Below are 25,951 nucleotides of genomic sequence, written 5' to 3'. Positions count from 1 at the left end.
TGAAGGCTGGGAAGAGAGTGGAAGTGATCTCCTTAGTTTTTGGTCAGTTACCAGAGGCTTTGAATTCTTTCCTTCTGGCAGTGCCTCGGTGGAGTTAGTAACGCAGACGATTCCAGCAGTACCTTTCAGACTCTTACGATTGTCCTGCCTTTAGTTAATTGTTTTATAACTTGCTTGATTTCTTTTTTTTTTACTGGGTGTGTTCTATGACAAATTTGGAAATACATCAAATTGGTTTTTCTCTTTGCTTCTCAAAATTTTTGTTTAAAGGGATCCACTTTTACAGACAGCGTGGAGAAACTTTGCCATTCTGCGCCCGTTCTGGTGATCAGCCTTTTAGAGCCTTTCTCATGCTTTTCTGGGAAGCTCCCTGCAGGCCTCTTCTATGAGCTTCTTAGTGTCCAAAAACGTCTTTGAACACCCCACTTCTCACCGCCAGAAAGAGAAGTTGAAGATGCTCTGTACGCCTCTCAGTTTTTTTTTTTCCCCCACAAAACATGTGTCAAGAGCTTTCCACTTGTCCGTGTCACATATAAACCTGGCTCTGCAAAACGCAGCAGAATCCTCTGAACATCTTGAATCTGGAGAGTTATCTGGAGGGCAGCTCTGCAATGGACAAACCTCACAAACTTTGGTGCTCCCTGTAGCTCTGTGACACCAAACCAAGTTCTCCAGAGCTCCGTATGTGAAGTACCTATTTTCAAATTTTAGCCATTCATTTTTGAATATATTCACATAATTTAAAAAGTTACTGAAGGATGTAGCAACAGAAAGTCTCCCTCCCACTCCTCTCCTTCTCAGCCGGGTCCCTTCTATGTGCAAAATCCCATATTGCCCTTTGGATCCTGCATAAGTCACCAGAATGGCTTTGTAAGAGGCACTACAATTCAGGGCTACTGTAGGAACCCAGGCATTCTTACAGCCATCCTTCCCTGCTGGTACACAGAAACACCTGCACAGCTTTAAGGCAGGTACTCAGTTGCCACTGCATAGATTAAAACAGGCCTGAGCATGCCATGTAGAGCTGTGGTAGAAAAGCCTTGCACCATCGTCCCAACATCTCCTGCAAACCCAGAAATCAAATTGGTGTAGAGTGTGTGATGTGCTGTGGACCATCCAGAGGCCGGCCACCAGAGGAGGGCTCTCAGTGTGTCCAGGTAGCCGCCATTTACAGTGACCATCTGGAAAGTCACTGAACAGGGTCTTTCTTGCCGATCATGCAAACTGTATCCCAAAACTCTTTTTTTTTTTTTTTTTTAATTTGAGACGGAGTCTCTCTCTTTTTGCCCAGGCTGGAGTGTAGTGGTGCGATCTTGGCTCACTGCAAACTCTGCCTCCCAGGTTCAATGATTCTCCTGCCTTAGCCTCCTGAGTAGCTGGGATTACAGGCACCTGCCACCATGCCCGGCTAATTTTTGTACTTTTAGTAGAGATGGTGTTTCGCCATGTTGACCAGGCTGGTCTCGAGCTCCTGACCTCTGTGATCCGCCCACCTCACCTCCCAAATTGCTGGGATTACAGGAGTGAGCCACTGCGCCTGACCCAGGTTACTCTTAATACAAACAATTATGCCAGACATTCTTAATTTTGTAGCACAAATACTGTGTGCCAGGGACTGCCCACGTATTATTTTTAATCCTTACAACCACCCCATGAGGTTAGGCATTCATAGTTTTATTTTAGAAGTGAGGAGACTGAGGCGAGAAGAGAGAAACTCACTTGCTCAATCTCATACTGCCTGGAAACGGCAGACCTCAGAGTGAAACCCAAACCCGTCTGGTCAACGTATGGCCCCTGAATGTCACTGGGCTGCTCTGCTCTTTACAAAGAGGCACTGGCTTAAAACGGGTGCAGTGGAGAAAAATGAAGAAGATTTAAGTCCGAGAAGTAGTCATTCTAACAAAGATGACAGGAACTGGGAACTTTATGTGGAGGCCACAAAATGAAAGATAAGTAAGTAAAATATTTAGTGCTAGAGTTGATGACCTGCCAGCCTCAATCTCTGTGAAGACAGAATATGGTAAAAAGAGAATAACTTGGGAGGCCGAGGCAGTTGGATCACTTTAGGTGAAGAGTTTGAGACCAGCCTGGACAACATGGTAAAACCTTGTCTCTACTGAAAATACAAAAAAATTAGCTGAGTGTGGTGGCATGTGCCTATAATCCCAGCTGTTCTGGAGGCTGAGGCAAGAGAATCACTGGAACCCAGGAGGCAGAAGTTGCAGTGAGCTGAGATCACGCCACTGCACTCCAGCCTGGGCGACCGTCTCAAAAAACAGAAAACAGAAAAAAAAAGGTGGGGGGGAATAACTTTCTGGGGAATTTAGTCAGCTGTAAGAAAGAACCTCCTGTGGTTAGGCTGTGGACGCTCTATCCTTTGTCACCTTTAAGAACCGTGTTTAGTTTAACTTTGGAGAGAAGCTGTACTATTGGGGGGGGAGGAATGGGCTTGCTGCAAACAGCGTTCATTATTAATCTCACTGAAAAGATGACTTTGGGCAGCATTTTTCATGTCTTGACATTCTCATCTGGAAAACTGAGAAAAATGTGCAAGTGGGAAAAAGGATGATTTTGAGGGTAGAATAAAATCACAGAGGCGAGTGCCTGGTGTGGGATCAGTGTGCAATAAAGGCGAGCTCTCTGCCTTCTCGTGTTGTAGAATAGTTTGCAGGACTTATTCAGATATCTCTTTCCTTTAAGAGTTAGTTCTAGATTTTGTGGAAAGAGAATGAGATTTTTGGCAAAAACATAAATCGTAAAAAGAGAATACAAGGAATACAAAAACTGAAGGAAAATGTTAAAAAGTAATCTGTAAAAAGAAGATATAATGCATGCAAACTGAAAAGCTAGATGCCACAGACCAGGGACACTGTAGTCCCACTCACAGATGAGGGACAGAATCCTGCGACTTACCGGAAAGCCCACAGCTGGGTGTGTTACCACCTCCCCCACATGGGTTTTGCGTGTGTGCGCAGGTGTCTGCATGCATCGTGACTAGCAGTTTGAGCAGGAGTTTTTGACGTCCTCTTCCGTATGCTGATATCCCCCTGTCTATGACAGTTTATCTGGCTCTAACCAAGCTACAGTCACCCTAGTAACTTTGCTTATTCAATATTTTGGTGTTTTCTAAACACACAAAACATGTTCTGACAGTGAAGATTTATGATTCAGTGACTCTGCCCCAAAGCCTCAGGCTAACTTCTGCATGTAGCACAAGCTTATGAAGACACCGCTTAGGAGCAGGGTGGGGTTGGCAAGGAAAGTCTAATTGGGTATGCTTTATTGAATAGCTTCATTTTGTTTAAAAGAGGGTTTTAGGCCAGATGATAATGGCAGTGATCTATTCAACTGATGTACAAAAGCGTTTCAGGTGGCATTAATAGACTTAAAGCATTTTGCATTCTATATTGAGTGTACTGTTCTTACAGAGATGCAATCTTAAGCTCAGATTGGGTGCAGCTCTTCTACTGGGATGTAAAGTACAACAGTTTGGTGCTTCAAATATATTGTGGCAGTAAAGTTTCTGAGCCTTATGAATATTTATATTTCACAGCCGTCATTTCAGTGTTTCCTGGGGTTTTAATTGTTTTACTTCTGGAGTGTTGAATAAACTCAAGCCATGCTCATTGCTGTGCAGAGTTAATCACTGCCAAAATACACCTCAGCATCACATGTCCCCTTGCCCCAGGGTGTTGGCAGAAACATTGAATGTCACCTGCAGACAGAAGTAAGTTAAAAGTTTCTTTTTTATTTTTATTTTTTGTTTTTTACTTTAAGTTCTGGGATACATGTGCAGAATGTGCAGGTTTGTTACATAGGTATACATGTGCCATGGTGGTTTGCTGCACCCGTCAACCCGTCATCGAGGTTTTAAATCCCACATGCATTGGATATTTGTCCTAATGCTCTCCCTCCCCTCACCCCCAACCCCTGACAGGCCCCGGTGTGTGATGTTCCCCTCCCTGTGTCCATGTGTGCTCACTGTTCAACTCCCACTTATAAGTGAGAACATGCGGTGTTTGGTTTTCTGTTCCTGTGTTAGTTTGCTGAGAAGGATGGTTTCCAGCGTCATCCATGTCCCTGCAAAGGACATAAACTCATTCTTTGTTTTATGGCTGCATAGTATTCCATGGTGTATATGTGGCACATTTTCTTTATCCAGTCTATCACTGATGGACATTTGGGTTGGTTCCAAGTGTTTGCCATTGTAATTAGTACTGCAATAAACATACATGTTCATATATCTTTGTAGTAGAATGATTTATATTCCTTTGGGTATATACTCATTAATGGGATTGCTGGGTCAAATGGTATTTCTGGTTCTAGGTCTTTGAAGAATTGCCACACTGTCTTCCACAATGGTTGAACTAATTTACACTCCCAACAACTGTGTAAAAATGTTCCTATTTCTCCACATCCTCTCCAGCATCTGTTGTTTCCTGACTTTTTAATGATCACCATTCTAACTGGCATGAGATGGTATCTTATTGGGTTTTGATTTTCATTCCTCTAATGACCAGTGATGAGGGGCTTTTATTCATGTGTTTGCTGGCCTCATAAATGTCTTCTTTTGAGAAGTGTCTGTTCATATCCTTCACCTACTTTTTGAGGGGTTGTTTTTTTTCTTGTAAATTTGTTTAATTTCCTTGTAGATTCCGGATATTAGACCTTTGTCAAATGGATAGATTGCAAAATTTTTCTCCCATTCTGTAGATTCCCTGTTCACTCTAATGATAGCTTCTTTTGCTGTGCAGAAGCTCTTTAGTTTAATTAGATCCCATTTGTCAATTTTGGCTTTTGTTGCAAATGTTTTTGGTGTTTTAGTCATGAAGTCTTTGCCCATGTCTATGCCCTGAATGGTATTGCCTAGGTTTTCTTCTAGAGTTTTTATGGTTTTAGGGTTTACGTTTAAGTCTTTAATCCATCTTGAGGTAATTTTTGTATAAGGTGTAAGGAAAGGGTCCAGTTTCTGTTTTCTGCATATGGTTAGCCAGTTTTCCCAGCACCATTTATTAAATAGGAAATTGTTTCCCCATTGCTGGTTTTTGTCAGGTTTGTTGAAGATCAGATGGTTTGTAAATGTGTGGTGTTATTTCTGAGGCCTCTGTTCTGTTCCATTGGTCTACCTATCTGTTTTGGTACCAGTACCATGCTGTTTTGGTTATTGTAGCCTTGTAGTGTAGTTTGAAGTCAGGTAGGGTGATGCCTCTAGCTTTGTTCTTTCTGCTTAGGATTCTCTCGGCTATATGGGCTCTCTCTTGGTTCCATATGAAATTTAAAGTAGTTTTTTCTAGTTCTGTGAAGAAAGTCAATGGTAGCTTGATGGGAATAGCATTGAATCTATAAATTACTTTGAGCGGTATGGCCATTTTCACGATATTGATTGTTCCTATCCATGAGCATGACATTTTTTTCCATTTGTTGTGTCCTCTCTTATTTTCTTGAGCAGTGATTTGTAGTTCTCCTTGAAGAGATCCTTCATGTCCCTTGTAAGTTGTATTCCTAGGTACTTTATTCTCTTTGCAGCAATTTTGAATGGGAGTTCACTCATGATTTGGCTCTCTGTTTGTCTATTATTGGTGTATAGGAATGCTTATAATTTTTGCACCTTGATTTTGTATCCTGAGTCTTTGCTGAAGTTACTTATCAGCTTAAGGGGTTTTTGGGCTGAGATGATGGGGTTTTCTAAATATACAATCATGTCATCTGCAAACAGAGACCATTTGACTTCCTCTCTTCCTATTTGAATACCCTTTATTTCTTTCTCTTGCCTGATTGTCCTGGCCAGAACTTCAACTTCTATGTTGAATAGGAGTGGTGAGAGAGGGCATCCTTGTCTTGTGCCAGTTTTCAAAGGGAATGCTTCCAGCTTTTGCCTATTCAGTATGATATTGGCTATGGGTTTGTCATAAATAGCTCTTATTATCTTGAGATATATTCCATCAATATCTAGTTTATTGAGAGTTCTTAGCATGAAGAGGTGTTGAATTTTATCGAAGGCCTTTTCTGCATCTATTGTGATAATCATGTGGTTTTGGTCATTAGTTATGTTTATGTGATAGATTACATTTATTGATTTGTGAATGTTGAACCAGCCTTGCATCCCAGGGATGAAGCCAACTTGATCGTGGCAGATAAGCTTTTTGATGTGCTGCTGGATTCGGTTTGCCAGTATTTTACTGAGAATTTTCACATTGATGTTCATCAGGGATATTGGCCTGAAATTTCCTTTTTTTGCTGTGTTTCTGCCAGGTTTTGGTATCAGGATGATGCTGGCCTCATAAAATGAGTTAGGGAGGAGTCCCTCTTTTTCTATTGTTTGGAATAATTTCAGAAAAAATGGTACCAGCTTTTCTTTGTACCTCTGGTAGAATTCAGCTGTGAATCTGTCTGGTCTTGGGCTTTTTTTTTTTGGTGGGTAGACTATTAATTACTGCCTTAATTTCAGAACTTGTTATTGGTCTATTCATGGATTCGACTTTTTCCTGGATTAGTCTTGGGAGGGTGTATGTGTCCAGGAATTTATCAATTTCTTCTAGATTTTCTAGTTTATTTGCATTGAGGTGTTTATAGTCTTCTCTGATGGTAGTTTGTATTTCTGTGGGCTCAGTGGTGATATCCCCTTTATCATTTTTTATTGTGTCTACTTCCACACCTTACCACCTAGCATGACGTAGATGCTCCAAGTCTGACCATTGAATGAATAGAATTAAAACCAGCTGTCAACCTCTCAATCCCCTGCTAGTAATCTGTTGCATTCCCCTTTTCAAGGAATTTACTCATTTTTGCAATTTTAATTAGTTCTTCCAAATTTTCCCCATTCCCATCTAAAATGACCTACGTGGATATTTGTGACAGATTGGGTCCTCCAAAACCAGGTTGCCTCAGGACAGTGGGACCTCCAGGGAGGCAGACCTTGAAGGAACTGGCAGCTGGAAAGTGTGTGCCCTCATTCCCCACACTGGGCAGCAAATCCTTTCCTGAAGGGAGGTCTGGCAGAGCATCTCCGCTGCTATTACAGTATCTTACCTACTTCACACCTTCATCCAAGGCAGAACTGTAACTCTCTCCTGGGAGCGCATAACTTTCCATCTGTTTTCGGTGTCATATATAAGAATTCTTTGCAAAATCTAACGTATTGAAGACTTATCCCATGTTTTCTTTTACTATTTCTGTGGTTTTAGCTCTTAAATTTGGGTTGTTAATCCATTTTGAATGAATTTTTGCACATGGTTTGAGGCACAGGTCCCATTCCATTCTTCTGTATTGGCTTATCCAGTTGTTCTACACCATTTTTTGGAAAGACTCTTCTTGTTCTCATTGAATGGTCTTGTGACAGTTGTCAGAAAATTTTTGACTATAGATTTATCAGTGGTCTACATGTCTACCTATGAATTGAGGAACAAAAAAAGATGTAAGACATATAGAAAACAAAAAGCAACATGACATAAGTAACTTCTTTTCTTATCAGTAAATACTTTAAATGTGAATATACTAAACTCATCAGTTGATACTCTTCTATTTAGTACATTCACACTTAAAGTATTTACTGATAAGAAAAGAAGGTACTTCTGTCCTTAGAATAGGCAGAGATTGGCAGAATGAAAAAATCCACATAACCCAACTATATGTTGTCTACAAGTGACTCAGTTAAAATTCAAAGACACATATAGGTTGAAAGTGAATGAGTGAAGAAAATAAATTTTATGCAAAGAGTAACCAAAAGAGAGCTGGGATTGCTAGACTAATATCAAAACAAAAGAGACTTTAAGTCACATACTGTCACTGGAGGCATAAAAATTATATATTTATAAAAAGATAAGCCAAGCAAGGGTATACAGCAATTATACAAGACAGTCCCCAAGTATGTGAAACAAACATTGACGGAATAGTGGAAAGAAATAGTTGGAGACTTTAACATCCCACCTTCAGTAATGGATAGAACAATAGAGGATCAAACAGAAAATAGATAACTTGAACAATATTATAAACTAACAAACATATCAGTTAATTCTACCCAATAATACACACGCTACCCCAAATACACATTCTTCTCAAATGTGCATGGGACCTTCTCTGGAACAGATCATATGTTAACCCACAAAAAAACTCAATAAATTTTAAGACATTGAAATAATGCAAAGTATCTTCTCTGACCACAATGAAATAAAACCAGTGAATTAGTCTGTTCATGCATTGTTATAAGGAAATACCTCAGACTGCATAATTTACAAAGAAAAGAGGTTTCATTGACTTATGGTTCTGCAGGCTGTAGAAGAAGCATGATGCTGGCATCTGCTTGGCTTCTGGGGAGGCCTCAGGAAACTTAACAATCATGGCAGAAGGCAAGGAGGGAGCCAGGCATCTCACACAGTGGGAGCAGGAGCAAGAAAGAGTGAGAGACAAAGGTTCTGCACACTTTTAAACAGCCAGATCTCATAAGAACTTACTCATTGTCATGAGAACAGCACCAAGAGAATGGTGCTAAACCATTCATGAGAAATTCACCCCCCTGATCCAACCACCCCATACCAGGCCCCACCTCCAACACTGGGGACTAAAATTTGACATGAGATTTGGTGGGGGCACAGGTCCAAGCCATGTCAACTAGAAATCAAAAGCAGAAAGAAAATTTAGAAATTTACAAATGTATAGAAATAAAACAACACACTGTTAAATAACCAAGGGGTCAAAGAAGAAATCCCAGGGGAAATTAAGAAAATACTCAAAGGAAAATGAAAACAAAAATATAACAAACCAGAAGTTATAGGCTGCTGCAAAAGCAGTGCTTATGAATAAATTTGTAGTTGTGTGTGCCTATATTAAAAAGAATAAAGATTTCAAAACAACTTAACACCATAGGTGACCAAATAAATAAGAGTAAACCAAACCAAAAGATTGCAGAAGGTAAAAATAATAGAGTGAAGTGAAATAAAATAGAGAATTGAAAAATGATAGGGAAAATTAATGAAACCAATAGTTGTTTTTTTGAAAAGATCAACAAAATTGAGAAATGTTTAGCCAGGTTGACTTAAAAAACAGACAGAAGAATCAAATTATTGAATCAAAAATAAAAATGGGAACATTACTACTGACTTTACAGAAATTAAAACGTTATAGGAGAATATTATGAACAATTTCATGCTAAAAAAGTAGATCAAGAAGAAGTTATAGAAAATCGGAAATGACTTATGATATGTAAAGATTGCATCAGTAAACTAAAGCCTCCTAACAAAAAGTCCAGATTCATGTGGCTTCACTGATGAATTCTACTCATCACTTAAAAAAGAATTAACATGGCCAGGCATGGTGGCTCACATTTGTAATCCCAGCACTTTGGGAGGCTGAGGACGGCGGATCATGAGGTCAGGAGATTGAGACCATCCTGGCTAACATAGTAAAACCCCGTCTCTACTAAAAATACAAAAACTTAGCCGGGTATGGAATCCCCATGTGTCAAAGGAGGTCCTGGTAAGAGGGTAGGAGGTGATTGGTCATGGGGGTGGTTTTGCCCATGCTGTTCTCATGATAGGGAGCTGTTATGAGGGCTGATGGTTTTAAAAGTGTTTGGCAGTTCCCCCTTTGCTCTCTCTCTCCTGCTGCCTTGTGAAGAAGATGCCTGCTCCCCCTTCACCTTCCGTCATGATTGTAAGTTTCCTGAGCCCTCCTCAGCTGCGTGGAACTGTGAGTCAGTTATGCCTCTTTTGTTTATAAATTAGCCAGTCTTAAGTAATATCTTTATAGCAGTGTCGAAATGAAGTAATACAAAGTTCTAAGAGTAATTAGACAGAAAAAGAGATTAGAGACATCCAAAATGAAGGAAAAAGTGAAATTACCCTATTAACAGATGACATAATTATATATATATCCTTTAAAATTTACAAAAAACTGTGAGAGATAATTAACAAATTTAGCAAAATTGCAGGATACCACATTAACATACAAAAATCAGTGCACTGGAAATGAATTATAAGTAAAGAAAATCAAGAAAACAATTCAATTTACAATGGTATCCTAAAGAATATAATACTTAGGAAGAAATTCAATCAAGAGAGTGAAAGACTTGTACACTGACATTGTTTGACTACAAAATATTGCTTAAAGAAATTAAAGAAGACATAAGTAAATGGAAAGAAAGCCCACGTTCATGGATTAGAAAACTTAACATTGTTAAGATGGCAATACTCTCAAAAAAACTTACTGATTTGATGTAATCCTTATCAAAATTTTAATGGCCTTTCTTTGGAGAAATGAAAATACTGATTCTCAAATTTATAGGGAATTGCAAAGTACCCAGAATAGCCACCCACACACAAATTCTGAAAGAGAAGATGTATACTTCCTAATTCTAAACTTACTACAAATCTACAGTGATTGAAATAGCATGGTACTGGTATAAAGATAAATATATAGACCAATGGAATAGAACTAAAAGCCCAAAAGTAAACCCATACATCTAAGGCCAATTGATTTTCAACAAGGACGTCAATAAAATTCAAATGGGAAATACAGTTTCTTCAACAAATGATGGTGGAACAGCTGGCTACCAATATGCAGAAGAATGAAGGTGGGCGCTTACCTCACATCATTTACAATAATTAACTCAAATTGAACCAATAACCTAAACGTGAGAGCTAAAACTATGAAGCTCTTAGAAGAAAACACAGAAGTAAATCTTCATGACCTTGGATTTTGCAAGGGGTTTTTACACAGGAAGCCAAAAGCACCAGTAGCAAAAGAAAAAAAAAAAAAAAGAAAAATTGGGCTCCATCAAAACCAAAAGCTTTGTGCTTTAAAGTATATTATAAATAAAGTGAAAAGACAACCTATATAATGGGAGAACTATTTTGCAAATCATATGTTTGATAAGGGTCTGCTAGCCAGACCATACAATTAACTCTATGATTCAATAACAAAACACAAACACCCAATTAAAAATGGACAAAAGACTTGAATAGACATATCTTCATCCAGTCCACATTACTCCAGTGCCAATCACATCTCAGATATGGTGTTCCATACATGGAGGTATCTGAGGATGGAAAAGAGAGCTCAGTGTGTAATGAGGGAGAAAACAGGGCACTGAGAACACAGAGGAGGAAGTACCTGGAAGCAGGTGTGCCTGGGGATAGGGAAGTGGAACTCAAGGAAGACTTCTCAAAGGAACTGACTGTTAAATGCTGAGAAAAAAGCAGATTTACAGGAAGAAAGCTGGGGGAGTTAGTGTATGATATTTAGTGTAGACGTAACAGCAAATGGAAAAAAAATCTGATGTGAAAGATCCTGGTGTGTCACAAAGAACATGAGGAAAGTTCAGGTGAGCAAGAAGGGAGCAAGATTCTGGCTTCCCAGGTCTTTTCTTTTGTGTCTAAAATGTCTTTAGTATACTTTTACTCTCAAAGGGCTGTCCAGCTGGGCAGAGTTCTGGAGTCAAAGCTATTCTCAGCATTTTGAAGCCTCATGTCAATTTAATTCTCATTTGTTTTGTAGTAAACATGTATTTTCTTTGTAGAAACCAGTAGCATTTTCCTTACAAGAAACAGACTTGAACTCAGATGATTTAAGACACTTGATTGAAGAGACTGTTTCCAGTAGCATCAGCTGCACCATGAAAAACTCCACATCTCAGCATCACAGTCCAAAGAAAACTAATTAATATACATTTATATATACAAACAACACAGAATTTAAAATGAAAATAAAAAGGCTCCACTTACGATAGCACTAAAAACACTAAAATGCCCAGCAATAATCCTAACAAAAAATTTGTAAAACTTCTCTGTGGGAAGCTTTAAAACAGGTCTGAAAAAATACCAAATAAAATAAAAAATGGACAAATGGAAAGAGATACTCTGTTCTTGGATAGAAAAACTTGACATCATCAAGTTATTAATAGAGGTTAACAGTAATCGCAATAAAAATATAAAGAGAATATTTTTCTCTTTTTTAAAAAAAACTAGGCAAACTATTTCTAAAATTCATTTATAAAAATAAGCTATCAGTTTTGCTTTCAGACACAACAGAGTAAATGGTATTGGACCTGTCCTCCACCCTTAAATGATTGGAAACCAGACAACGGAAACGACAAATTGTTTTCAGACTTCGGTCAAGGCAGCATGGGAAAATAATTCCTGAGAAGAAAGAAGCAAACAAGGGGAGCCACAAAATTGCCCCTGATTTCTGCCTGGGAACATTTTCTGAACGGTGTCAGGCTGGGGAAACTAAGCAAAATACCACCGTCTTGCTGAGCTTGGAATTCAGAGAGGCGGAGGTGGCTGGACTTTGTGGAGCAGCGTTGTGGACACGAGGGCCGCATTTTTCTACGTTTTCTTTCTTTCTTTTTTCTTTCTTTCTTTCTTTCTTTCTTTCTTTCTTTCTTTCTTTCTTTCTTTCTTTCTTTCTCTTTCTTTCTTTCTTTCTTTCTTTCTTTCTTTCTTTCTTTCTTTCTTTCTTTCTTTCTTTCTCTCTCTCTCTCTCTCTCTCCCTCCTTCCTTCCTTCCTTCCTTCCTTCCTTCCTTCCTTCCTTCCTTCCTTCCTTCCTTCCTTCCTTCCTTCCTTCCTTCTTTCTTTCTTGTCCATGTCTAGCAATTTCTTATTGGAAGCAAGACACTGAGAACTCTGCATTATTAGGTGCTGAGCTTTGTTGTACTTAAAATGTATTTCTAGTCTTTGTGCTGGAACATTGTTCCATTGCTTGGAATTGACTTTAGTCCATGGATGTTTTCATTTAAGTTACTGATAGAAGTTAAAGTGGATCTGGAAGTGTTCTGACCTGGTGTGGGCCCGCTTTTGAGTTGAATCCTTTTGAGACTTTCACCCCATGGGTGTATGTTAGCAGGTCTTTCCACTGTGACCTCTATTCCTGGCCCTGAGTTTGCTCAGCTTACTCTTTCCCAGGTGGTTCCCAGCCTTGCAGGTTTTCTCACACTTACGTGCAGATCACGACCAACTCAGAGACTCAAGGCGAATGCGCCGCACATCTCTGGAGTTTGTTATCACTCCTGTCTCTACAACTTCCTGCGTTCTCTAATTTAGCTTCAGAAATTCCCATTGCTTAAGGTGGGGAGGGAGGTAGATCCAGTCTGTTACATCATGACTGACAAGAAACTCTCTAGCTATGACTTTACTGTGCAGTGGAACTCTGTACCATCCCCCAAAAAGAACGAGGAAGGTCTCGGTAGTGACGCTGAACAATCGCCAAGGTTACTGCTAATTGTGAAAAACAAGTTTCTTAAGAGTCCAGCGAAGAAGGAAAATGGAAATATGTTTTCATGTTTTCTTGCATTTACATAGACATGCCAGGGAAATTTATCAAATAACGACTACAAGTCGTTACAAGGTTGTCTGTAGGTGCATAGGTGAGAAGTGGGTTGTGAGGGAGGGAAAGTAAGACTTTTCACTGTAAGCCATTTGACGTTGCTTTGATATTTTGCTGCGTGTGAATGTATTATCAATTCAAAAAACTTTAAAAAATTAATGTTGCTGCTTATCCAAATGGAAAAGAATGAAAGTGAATTTCTATATTACACCAGTCTTAAAAATCAATTTCAGATAGAAAAATGACTATAAAAAACAAATTCGTAAAATGTTTAGAAGATTATGTAAGAAAATCCCTTTACAAATTTAAAACAGAGACATTTATTATACAAGACAAGGATGTACAAATATTCAAGAAAACACTTGATAAATTAGACCACATTAAACTTTAAGAATTTAATTTTAACTTAAGTAATCAATTTAATTATATATCTTGATCAAAAAACGCAACAAAGGGTGAAAAAAGATAAAAACTGAAAGAGAAATGTTTGTATTACATAAAACTAGTAAGGAATGTATGCACAGAAGATATAAAGAACTACAAATTATAATAAAATGACAAACAGCTCAATAGAAGAAAAAAGTGAGAGCCTTGAGCCATCACTTAGCAGAGGAGGAAAGATGAATAGCCCATAATCATATGCTACACCTCAGTGGCACTGGGGCAGGGCAGCTGGAGACCATGGTGACATTCTATTTCACCTCCACCAAATTGGCCCATCTTAAAAACCAGGTCGGGTATGCAGGAACACCAGCTCTTATCCGCTGTGTGGAGGGTGTACATCAGTGAAACCCCTTGGAAAAGGTCTGGAATGACTTACCAAACTTGAACATGCCTATATTCTATGTGTAGTGACTCTACTCCTAGACACACACCTGGAGAAACTAGTTCTGTGTGCCAGACCTGAGCAGTAGCCCACAGTTACACTGTAACAATTGGGAGTCCACGTGTGCACAAGGTGCAGAGCTTGCAGGAAACCCAATCGCCCCAAACTCTGACCACATCTCAGTGCATATCATGCCTAAATCAGCTATGGGGCAGTCACACAGGGAGTCCTACACAGCAGTGGAAGTGAATGAAATGTGGGGTGGGGGGGGGCACACATCAACATAGGTGAATCACAACTCTGAGTAAAACAGCAAGTCACAGAAAAAAAAATGGTATAAAATTCCAGTTAAATAAAATACGAAAGAAACAAACACTAAAAACTACACTATATGTGTACATGATTATGTATCTACATCTATATCTACCTACCTGTCATCCATCATTTATGCATCGTTTACTTATGTATCTATTTACCCATCACCAATCATCTATCTATTCACCTATCTCACATCTATATATCATCTATCTATCTATCTATCTATCTATCTATCTATCTATCTATCTATCTATCTTCTATCTATCTGTCATCTATCCACCTATCTCTCATCTATATATCATCTATCTATCTATCTATCTATCTATCTATCTATCTATCTATCTGTCATCTATCCACCTATCTCCCATCTATATATCATCTATCTATCTATCATCTATCTATCTATCTATCTATCTATCTATCTATCTATCATCTATCCATCTATCTCCCATCTATATATCATCTATCTACCTATCTATCTATCTATCTAGCTAGCTAGCTATCAATCATCTATCTATCCACCTGTCTCCCATCTATATATCATCTATCTATCTATCTATCTATCTATCTATCTATCTATCTATCTATCATTATCATCTATCTATCCACCTATCTCCCATCTATATCTATATCTATCTATCTATCTATCTATCTATCTATCTATCCACCTATCTCCCATCTATATATCATCCATCTATCTATCTATCTATCTATCTATCTATCATCATCATCTATCCACCTATCTCCTATCTAAATATCATCTATCTATCTATCTATCTATCTATCTATCTATCTATCTATCTATCATCTATCTATTATCTATCTATCTATCATCTATCTATTATCTATCTATCTATCTATCTATCTATCTATCTATCTATTCATCTATCTATCACCTATCCACCTATCTCCCATCTATATATCATCCATCTATCCATCATCTATCTAGCTATCATCTATCTAGCTATCATCTATCTATCTATCTAACATATGTCAACCATATACCAATCCATCTTCCATGTATGGGTGTATGTATATATGTATGTAAGTATGTATCTAACATGTATCAACCATCTACCAATCCATCTATGTATGTATACATGTATGTATGTATCTATCTACCTATCAATCATCTATGTATCTGTGTATCCAATTTGTCTATCTATCTGTCTATCATGTATCAGCCATCTACCAATCCATCATCTATGCATGTATGTATGTATGTATGTATGCATGTATCTATCTATCTATCTATCTATCTATCTATCTATCTATCTATCTGTCTGTCTATCTAATCTATCCTTTAGTTAGTTGGCCATTCAGGATAGCAGTTAACTGGGCACAACAGAGCTTCTATCTATGTTAGTGAGGATATTGTATTTCTTCAGTTGTTTGGAAGATAGATGGGCATTTGTTTCACTATTATTTGAATGAAACATGGATATTCTATTTACTGTTTTGTGTGAAAAATGTATTTCACAAATTTTTTCTGCAGGTAAGTTTTTTTTCCACTTACTTATACCACCATTTATTTTATACGAAGATGTTTTAATTAAACACTTACATATCCATAGACATAAAGAGACTGAATGTTAAAAAAAAAAAAAAAAAAAAACCAGATTAGATTGGTCTCCAAGCCAGGGGAGCCATAAACATTTGTAAAGTAACTATGACTGTTTTAGCTAAGTAATAATGAATAGTTTGATCTATAGGGCAAGCTTTCCTTTCTGAATGATAAGTTGTTTTCACTCAACGTCTTTCAAGTTCCTATTCTTACATGGCTGTTGTAGGTGATTGCCCAGGAAGTCGCTCTGCTGTGGTGATGACGGTTCGGGACATTTATCTGAGAATGTTCTCAGGAGGGAAAGCGGAGGATGGGCAGAGGGACAGGTTGGGCTTCCACGTGGCCAAAACAAAAGCCTCAGGGACCCCACAGGAATATCTCCGGAGTGGGGCAGCCCTTTAAAGTTGTGCGGAATCGGGGTGAGGGGCAGGGCCCTCTTATCACAAGGACATCACTGAACTGGGGCTGCTCCAGGGACCATGGTCAGGGCGGTCGCTTCAGCAGAGGGCGATGTCTAGAGAGAGGCGGGTACGGGATGGTGCTGGCAGCACTCACAGAAGTGGGGCATGAGCCCCTCCGTCCTTCAGATCTCAGGGAGGCCGGGCTGCGTGTCCCAGCTCCACATCCCCACGGTAAGAACACGTGTTAGGCACCATGGAGTGTCAAGATGCATAAGGTCTGGTCCTGCCCCCGAGAAGCTCACCTCTCGTGCCATGTGGCTGAGGGTGGGCAGAGACTATGCAAGGGCAGGATCCAGATGGAAGCTCCAGAACCGCAGCGAAGGCTCGGGAGGAGCTGGGAGCAGCTCTCCCTGACCGCAAGGAGGGGAATGAAGGCAGAGGCTGCAGGAACACATCTCAGAGGGCACCTGCCCTGTTACAGGATTTGCTCCCAAAACTCTGGCAGGCGGGGAGGAGGAGGACGACGGGTGTTTTCAGGTACAGGACTGGTGAGGGAGAAAGAACTGAGGCCAGGGAGGAAGAGTCCCAGGATACACCGATCTCACTGCTGTGCTGTCTGCGACCCCCAGCCCCTCCCTGCCTCCTTCCCTCTCCATCCTCAACGGCTTCCTGCCGGCTTTGGGGAGTGGGAAGCCAAGAACAGCGCAGACGGCTGAGTGGGCAGCAGAGCTGGGTATACAGGCTCGTGCAGGTGGGAAATTAAATGGGGCCGGCAATCCCCCAGCCGACACCGGATAGACACACTGTGATAGTTCACAGCTGACGGAATATGGCTCAGGCGTGAATCCTCACACGTGATCATGTAGCTGACACACGCTGTGACACGGTGGACCTGGAAGACATTACGGGAAAGGAACCAGCCACAAGAGACCACACGTGGTACGACTGCATTTATATGAAATGTGCAGAAAAGGCAAATCCTTACAGGCAGAAAGTAGGTTAGTGGTTGCCGGGGCTGGGGGTCGGGGGAACTGGGGAGGGTCTGCCTATAGGGATGGGGTTTCTTTTGGGGGTGGTTTAAATGTTCTCAAATCGATTGTGGGAAGGTTGCACAACTCTGGGAATGTACTAAAAACCACTGAAGTCTACACTTTAAAGGGGTGAACTCTGTGGTATGTGAACTATATCTCAGTAAAGTTGTTACTAAAAAGAAAGTGAAGCCGTGGGCATGAGGACAAGGTCCACATGGAGATGTAGACAACAACTGGCTGGATAAACTTTTCCCGTTTTTCTTTTTCTTTGATCTGGTTCTCCTGGCCTATTGATCTCTCCTTTACAGAGGCAGTGCTGGGAGCCTGGCGGTGGGTGGGCATTCCCTTCTGTGCCTGTTCATCATATATTTTCCATCAGACACCCCTCAAATTACCTCAAAGAAACAGAGGCTCAACACCAATCTAGGTATAGTAACAGAGGTATCAGAACCTCCTTGAAAATGAAACTCTAACTTTGAGACACTCCCTAGCCCCCCATTCTGAGCAGGTGCACCCAATCCATTTCATTTTGTGTGCTGTGCTTTTTCATGCAGCCTGCTGGAACCTTGCACTCCCTCCCAATATCCCTCACTCTTGGTCTGCGGCACTAACCCCCTCTGACACTCTGGGCCATTGCTGTCTGCCTCCCTCTGTCAGAACACCAGGCGCAAGCTGAGAGCAGGTGGCAGTGCTTGGCACAAGGCAGGGGCTCAGCAAATTCTTGCTGAGGGAATGAATAAATTCCACAACTCGGTGTCCCTGAAAACCGTATTTCCCATGTGCCTTGATGGATGCTGCAGACAAACCAAGGTAACACTGCTGTGGCCTGGAGGTCACTCGTGTCCTCACAGAAGAAAGAGGAGCAGTATCCTAAACCCATGCCGGCACTGCCTGTTAGGTGTTTTCTGTGCACAGTAATTTATTATCTGTACCATTAATTAAAAAAAAAAAGCTACTCTACCTGCTGGAATATGCAATAGGATCCTTGTAAGTTGTATAATGCTGGTCTGGGGATCTCTTTTTTATTTAGCCTACATTTATTGAGCACTTACTATGCCCCAGATGTTCATTATCTCATTTAATCTTCACAACATAATGTGATAAATACACTAATATCAACCCCATTTTTGAGATGAGAAAACTGAGACTGCAGGTTAGGAGAATTTTTCTGGATTCCACAGTCAGTAAGGATTGGGGAAAGGGTAATCCCAGGTCTCTCTGTAGTTTGGAAGGAGGAGATCACACTTCTCCTTGTGCAGCTCGCCATCTCCATGTGCCTTTGACTTCCAGGCATCTCAGCACAAAGCCAGGAGCCCTCCGTGTTCCCAGGCATCCCATTACACAGCAGCTCCAGCGTGTCTGCACAGGGGTCAGTGTCCTCACCTGTAGCCTGTGTCTAGGGCGTTGTGAAGTTTCCTCCTATCTTCTCACTTTCTCTTTCTCTCCTACCTGCAGCAGGAGCTTCACAGTTCCTCAGGGTTCAATGGCTGTGGATCCTGCTCCAAGCCGGACCACATCTGTGGCCTTGCCAGAGGACAGAACCCACCTGCTCCTCCTCTCCCAACAACAGCTGGCAGCTCCCTCCTCCCTAACCCTACCACACAACCACTTTCTGTCGGTCCCGTCCTGTGCCAGACACTCATCTTTCCCTTCCAGGTCATCACCAGCCACCTCTCCCGAGTTTAGTTCATGAGTTTGTGTGGCCTGGAGTTTCTCTCTGAAGCTTTTGCTGTACATACATACTGAGGAAGACAGGAGAAAAATTCTGAAACACATATCAATACACGAGTATTACAACAGCAGTTTAACTGCCAAGATGTTTTTGGTACTGATGAATTAAGTTTCACACTCACTTCCTCAGGACGTCATAGCAAAGCCCGGCAGACTGGTGAGCCTTAAATAACGAGAATTTAGTGTCTCACAGTTCTGGAGTCTGGAAGCCCAAAACCAAGGTATCAGAGTTGGTTCCTTCTGAGGTCTATAAGGGAAGCTCTCTTCTAAATAGATGTCTGTCTTCTTCCTGTGTCTCTTCACACCAGCTTCTCTCTATGCACATCTGTCTCTGTTCAAATTTAGCCTTCTAATAAGGACATCGGTTATATTGGATTAGGGCCCACTTAAATGACGTGATTTTAACCTGATTACTTCTTTAAGATCCTATTCCTCCAAATAAGTCCGCATACTGAGGGACTTCAGCGTACCTTTTCGGGAGAACACAATTCGGTCCATAAAAGGTATCAGTAACAAGCTCCTTTCAATTTGGCTGCGTCCTGCTTCATTTAGAATTGGTTTGGAGAACATCAAATAGATGCATTCACAAAACCGTCACACACAGACCTACACAGAATGTCCAGTCCTGCCACACCTCTCGCGGGCTTGTCCTTGTCTGCCAGCTCAGAATCTGACCACGTGAATCAGAGCCACTGGCTCTCGCGGGCTTGTCCTTGTGTCTGCCAGCTCCGAATCTGACCACGTGAATCAGAGCCACTGGCTCACTAAAGGCTACCTACGAAGGAGACAGATGTCAAGTTAGAATCACCCGATCTATAAATTGGAAAGGAGAGTTTTGTTTCATATAGGAGGTTACAGCCTGCAGGCTGGCCATCCTGCAGGCTGGGAAGTGTAGCCTCCAGCAGAGACTGAAGGCACGGACTTCTACTGGGGAAAGGTGAGGCAGAAATGGATGCTGAGCAGGTTGGCTAAGTAAACATATTCAGCAGGTTACAGGAGGGAGCTATGGACAGTCATGGAGGTGGGCGCGCTCATGCGTAGCAAGCTAATGTGTATGTCACACAGACATGCTTGCTCTGGGGCAGAGATCTAACCTTTAAATGCATTGCAGTTAGGACCTACACATCAAAAGGTGAAGCAAGGGCATGAAGGCACATGAAGGAGAAAGTGACTGAAATCAGCCTCTTGTCAAGTCAAAGCTTTAGTTCTGGCTGGTGGAATAGGGTGTCACCTAGTCAACTTGCTGCAATTGTTTCGATATTGCTTATTTCATGACCAGTGCTGTTCAGCCACTAGAGAGAAAGAAGAACCCTGTGGCAGTTAGAACAGAGCTTATTGTTCAAGTGTAGGAGGGTGTGCATGGCCTTGGATCTGTTTTATCATTTGGCATCTTATTGCCACAGAGAGTCCACTCCATCAGTCTTAGGATACTCTGTTTTCACACAGGTTACATATGGATGGGTAAACCATTGTACCTTTGGCTCTTTCTGGAACAAAAATGGGCTATGCCATGTAGATGCCAATGATTGTCTCTACGTCCAGGCAGCAGATGCTTGTAAAAACAATGTCAGCATCCACGAACATCAGGGCTGAGTGGAAGTCATGCAGTTCAAAAGATCTGAAAAATGCATGATGGAAGAGTCGCGATTTTTCCACTGTGACACTTTCTCCGTTTCTTAGTTTATATATTTCTTCAAGGGGAAACCTGAGAGGAGCTTTTGATGTGCCCGTTCATGAAGCCCTAACCCTAAGCTGGCCACAGAGAAACATGAACTCTTAGGATCCGGGCATGGCCTGTGCCTGCGCTTCCCATTCCCGGTACCCAGCTGAGTTGGAAATGCTTGTCAGCAAGGCTTTTTGAAGTCTGTTCCTGGTAAAGCCGAAATGAATGTCTTTTGTGCTGCGCTTTCTGGGCTGTTTTACACTGTCTTCTGGGAAGCTGTCCACTGACAACGAGATCGCTTTGGAGAAATGATCAAAGGAACCATCTCCGACGGTACGGTCTTCATTTCTGAGCAGCGATAATAGGCGTTCCAGCCCGCACTATTGTAGGCAGCTGCAAATAATGCTGTGTTCCTTTGATCACCGGCTCTTCATTCTGATCTTATTTACTTTTCAGAAACAAACACTTGACAATGATGGTAGGGATTCTAAGCCGCTCATGTGGGTAGAAAATCGGTATTTTAAAGTGGTAGTTTAGACTGAATGGGTCTATATGTTTGCCCCTGAGCTGAACTCCTCCGTTTTTTAAAAACCGTGTAAATGTCTGCAGAGCTGTACCCACAAAAACACTGAAGAAAGAGGGAAGAAACTGGAAGCCAAATTCCCCTGGCAGGGTTTTTCACAGGCCCAGTGACTCCCAGGGACCATCATCATTGCTTACCTGCCAGTTTCCTGCACGAGACACAAACTGCCCTCCGAACTCTGACCTTTTGCTGCTTTTACAAATTCTGATTGTGCAGTTGGGACTGAGGACGTTCAAAAGGCCACGGTGAATGTATATGCCTTCAGAGCGGGGAGCAGGAGGCCGGTTCTAATACAGTAAGCTTGTAAAACACTGTTAAAATAGGCACAAAAGTTTCATAATAAGATACATGAGGATATATAATGATATGGTCTCATGATAGATCCTATAATTTTCTGTGATACTGTATTTCTACTTTACAATATTTTTTCATCAATCACTGCTCCAAATAAGTCATTACAAAACTTGGCAAACTTTGTCTCCATCTTACGTTAGAGGTGGGGAATATATGAAATTCATCGTTCACCTGCCCTCTGAGTACCCAGGGAATCTTGTTCCCTTCCTTCTAGAAAACAAACAAACAAAAAAACACAAAAAACCTGCTAAAACAGCTGTATGGTGTTTTAACTTACCTTACACCATCCCCACCTTCCGTTTAGAAAATGTATTATTTTATTGCAAGTCCTTTTCTGTTGCATTGTATCTGTGCTATTGTGAGGTAAAAAATGACCACGTCACTGCTCTGTGAGTTTGATGTGGCTGGGTGATTTGTGGGACCACCCTAGACAAACAGCTGACCCCGTACAGGTGAGGTGCCTTCTCTGAACCACAGAGGTTCTCTCTTGGGTCTCACCTCTGTCTCCCAAGAGCTGCGTGAACAGACAAAGCCCCAAACTGGTATTCCCACAGCCTCCTGTCCACCTCGGGCCATTTGGTCTCTGCACTCCAGCCACCTCTGTGTCTTGGACCTTTTATTTTGACAAAACAATTGACAGGTGTCCTCAACACCAAACCTTATCCGATCCAGTCCCAGCCTATCAGCAGTTTTATCAGGGAAGGAATTCCAAAATAATTCTTATGAACAAAAAAACACCAACTACCTTCTTACACAAAAGACAAACACAAACCATCATGTTAGGGTTGGACACAGGGAAGGTCAAACATGGCAAAGGGGATACTGTCTGTAGGTATCTGCAGAGTTGAGGACTGTGTCTCACCTGGAAGGCAGGGACTGCATTGAAAGGGATTTGTATCAGGCTAGTGTCACTTAGGATTACTTCATGTGGCCATTCTGATTCTTCGTTGCACTGAAATTTGTTCATGCAAAAAAGAAAAAAAAAAACTGTTCAAAATAACTAGGCTACTGGAGGTTTGAGATGCCTTTTGTCCAACGCAGACACTGTTTCATTTACTGTGCTGGGAGCTACCTGTAGGGACTATGCTCATGGCAGGGAGGAAGCTTTGCCAAGGACCACCATGGTGTTCCCAAGATTCTGGCGTTCAGGGATCACTTGAAGTTTTGAAAACACACATTATTTTTTCTGAGGTTAAAATTGGTGATGTCAAAACCCTCTGAGGTGGGCTCTACTGCTGTTTTCAAAAGATGAGAAAGGAGAAATCCTATCTTCAGAAAGGTTCCCAGTCTAACCTGGTAGACCAGTGATGCTGCCAGATGCTTCTGAGAGTCAGAACGGTTGGTTGGAGCGGCTCCCCCGTCACCCGGAACCTTCTGATGTTCACCCGACCCCACCAACGCTGCATGGAATGTACCAGCATCAGCCACCGCGAAGCCCCAACAAGGCGTGACTGGGCTTGGAGACCAGAACACTGGGCCAAGAAGCTACAGAGCCCACTGTGGGACTCATCATGCACGAGTTACCGAACACGCCGTGTCTTAGCTCAGCCCTCTGGGGAAGAGACTCAGGCTTTCACCCTGGCCACTAACCTCAAATCACTTTCAGAATAGTGTGGTTCTCCCCGTGTTGATGTTAACGTAAGTTCAACTCCTGAGAATTACATGAAACAATGGTTCTATGGGCCACAAATGATCATTGTTTCCAAGTTTACAACAAACTTTGCCTCACAGAATCCACATTAGTGACATCTCTCTAAAATATAAGAAAATGTGGTGAACATCTCCCGTCTGCCCCAGGCATGCTTCCACCATGTGAGTAAATACACGCTCTGAGTCAAAATAAAATAAGGCACAAGATACAAAACAAATTGGCAGTCTCATTTCTTTGTACAATACACCTTAGCTTTATGAAAAATTAGGCTGCTGCAGCCATGCGACTGTGTGTTGACTTGCACTTCTTTTGGGTAAGGTTGTCAGAAGCAGACAAAAGACCGGGAAGAGCAAGGCTTTTGAGCAAAACTGAGCGGAAACATTCTGAGACCACACGCCACACCCAGCACAAGAGGCTCCACGATGTCGAGTGGCATTAGGAAGAAAAGAAAGGCTTTAACCTTGGCACCTTGTACACTGAGCAAAGAACACGAAGAAGGGGAGACCCAAAGATGGGGAAGGATACATTCAGGGGAAAAATCAGATAACCAGAAGGGCAGCCAACTCTCTAGGCTGGGAACTTGCTGCCCCAGCTTTAAAGCCTGTTTCCCCTTCCCCAGAGCCAGAGGGGGCCCCCAGACTCACCCCTCACTCCTCACCTGGAGCTTTTGCTTAAAGAACAAGATTTTCTTTAAAACAATGCCTCCATGCCAAAAGGGGCAGCTGGGAAATTAGAAGCCCCATATGCTATGCGTTTACTTTTTTAGAGCATGCTCTGTCTTGCACACTTTTCCCTTTTACCAGCCAAGACTAACCTACAAAGCACCTTATATTTTTTCAAGAGAAAAACAATGATTTTAGGAAATTGACTAGGCACAAATTATATCAAAAGCATTATTTGAGGGGCTATAATTTTTGCCTAGATTTTTTATTTTTAGAAAATGTTTTAATGTTTTATATTTCAGACTTATGGCTTTTCACTTAGGGTGAAAAATTTTTGTTCATCCTTCATTCGGCTTTCTCAAATATTAACACCCATAACCATAGCACCATGATCAAAGTCATCAAATTAACAATGATAATACTATTAACTAACCTGTAGACTTCATTCAAATCTCTCTCCCCCACCTCCCTCTCTCTCCCTTTCTCTCTCTGCCTCTTCCTCTCTCTCCGTCTTTCTCCCTATCTCTTCCTTCCCCCTCCCTGCCATCTTTCCCTGTCTTCTCTCCCCCTCTCTCCCTCCCCCCTCTCTTTCTCTCCCTTCTCGCTCTGTCTCTCCCGGTCCCCACTCCCTCTCTCTCTCTTCTCTCAGCGTTGGTTTTGCATCCTCCTGTTGCAGACCTTCTTCCTCAAGATAGTAAAGGGAGCATGGGAGGGGCTAGATCGACTCTCTTCACTGGTTCTGACTTCAAAAGCTCTCATAGAAGGACCCTGATGCACGGATGAGCAATGAGCCCAGACAGGGTCAATCGGCTACCGCCAAAGAACAGAGTACTGGGCCCTGGGACCCCTGCACGTCAGGAAAGGGCTTGCTATGGGCCAGAAAACCAGCAAACCTTGATTTCACAGCTTCAGCTGTCACTGTCAGCACAGCCTCTCTTTGGGCTCCACACTGACGGGCCCCAAACAGACCTCCTGACTCCTCCCATCTCCATATCTACTTATCAGTAAGCCAGGCCAGCTCTACCCCTAAAATCCACCCAGGCCCCAGTCACCTCTCTCCACATCCACACGAACCCACCACCTAGTCTAGGCCACAGCCTCGCCTCAACTGAGGCAGGGACCGCCTTTGCGGCCTTTCCGGGTTCACTCTTGAGCCGCTGCATCATTCCCAGACACAGCTGCCAAGGTGACTTCTGAAGCAAAGCATCTCATCAAAGGGCTTTGCTCTGTGCTGACCGGAAAGTCCAGCTCCTCACTGAGGATGACAGACCCCCTGGCGATCAGGACCCTGGCCACTCCTTAAACTTCAGCTCATCCACTCCCAGCACCCCACAAGACCCTCACTCGTCTGCCTGCTCCCACAAGACCCTCACTCGCCTGCCTGCTCACCCACTAAGTCCCATGGAGCTCCTGCTGTTCTTTGCCCTTCTGGCTCCCCTGCCAGGCCCCTCCTGGGTCCTCCTCACTCCTACCCACGACCCCACGTGCAGCCTGAGTCACTGTTTCCACAGCCCCCTCTGCAGGTATTCATGACGTTGTCTCTAACAGGTTACCTTGCTCAGTTAATTGTTTGAATGTTTTCAGTCTTACCATGACTTTAAGATTTGCAATGAAAAAATACAGGAAGAAAGAAAAAGGCAATAGCTAAGGAAGAGAAAGCGGGCCAGGAAGGCTCCAGGCAGGGACTTTAATTCAGAGTTGATTTTAGACATTTAGAATATCTATGTAACAGTATTTGAAATTCTTTCCCACGTTTAAAATAAATTTGCATTAATTAGAAGAAAAATTGGTTCGGTAAGGAAGCACTTCTGCTGGAAATAGCTCTACAGTTTGTAATCCTATTTGTATC

The 25,951-nt window shown here is 41.8% G+C and overlaps 1 long non-coding RNA gene across 1 annotated transcript in view; it reads right to left on the bottom strand.

Annotated features, from left to right (window-relative positions):
• The window catches only part of LOC119626776 (uncharacterized), a 150,090-nt gene that overhangs the window by 23,343 nt on the left and 100,796 nt on the right, over nt 1-25,951 (bottom strand). The window lies entirely within an intron of this gene.

This window comes from Chlorocebus sabaeus, chromosome 17, assembly GCF_047675955.1.
Source record: "Chlorocebus sabaeus isolate Y175 chromosome 17, mChlSab1.0.hap1, whole genome shotgun sequence".
NCBI classification, from domain to species: Eukaryota; Metazoa; Chordata; class Mammalia; order Primates; family Cercopithecidae; genus Chlorocebus; species Chlorocebus sabaeus.
The sequence above is the reverse complement of the archived record's forward strand: the minus strand, read 5'-3'. Positions and strand labels throughout refer to the sequence as shown.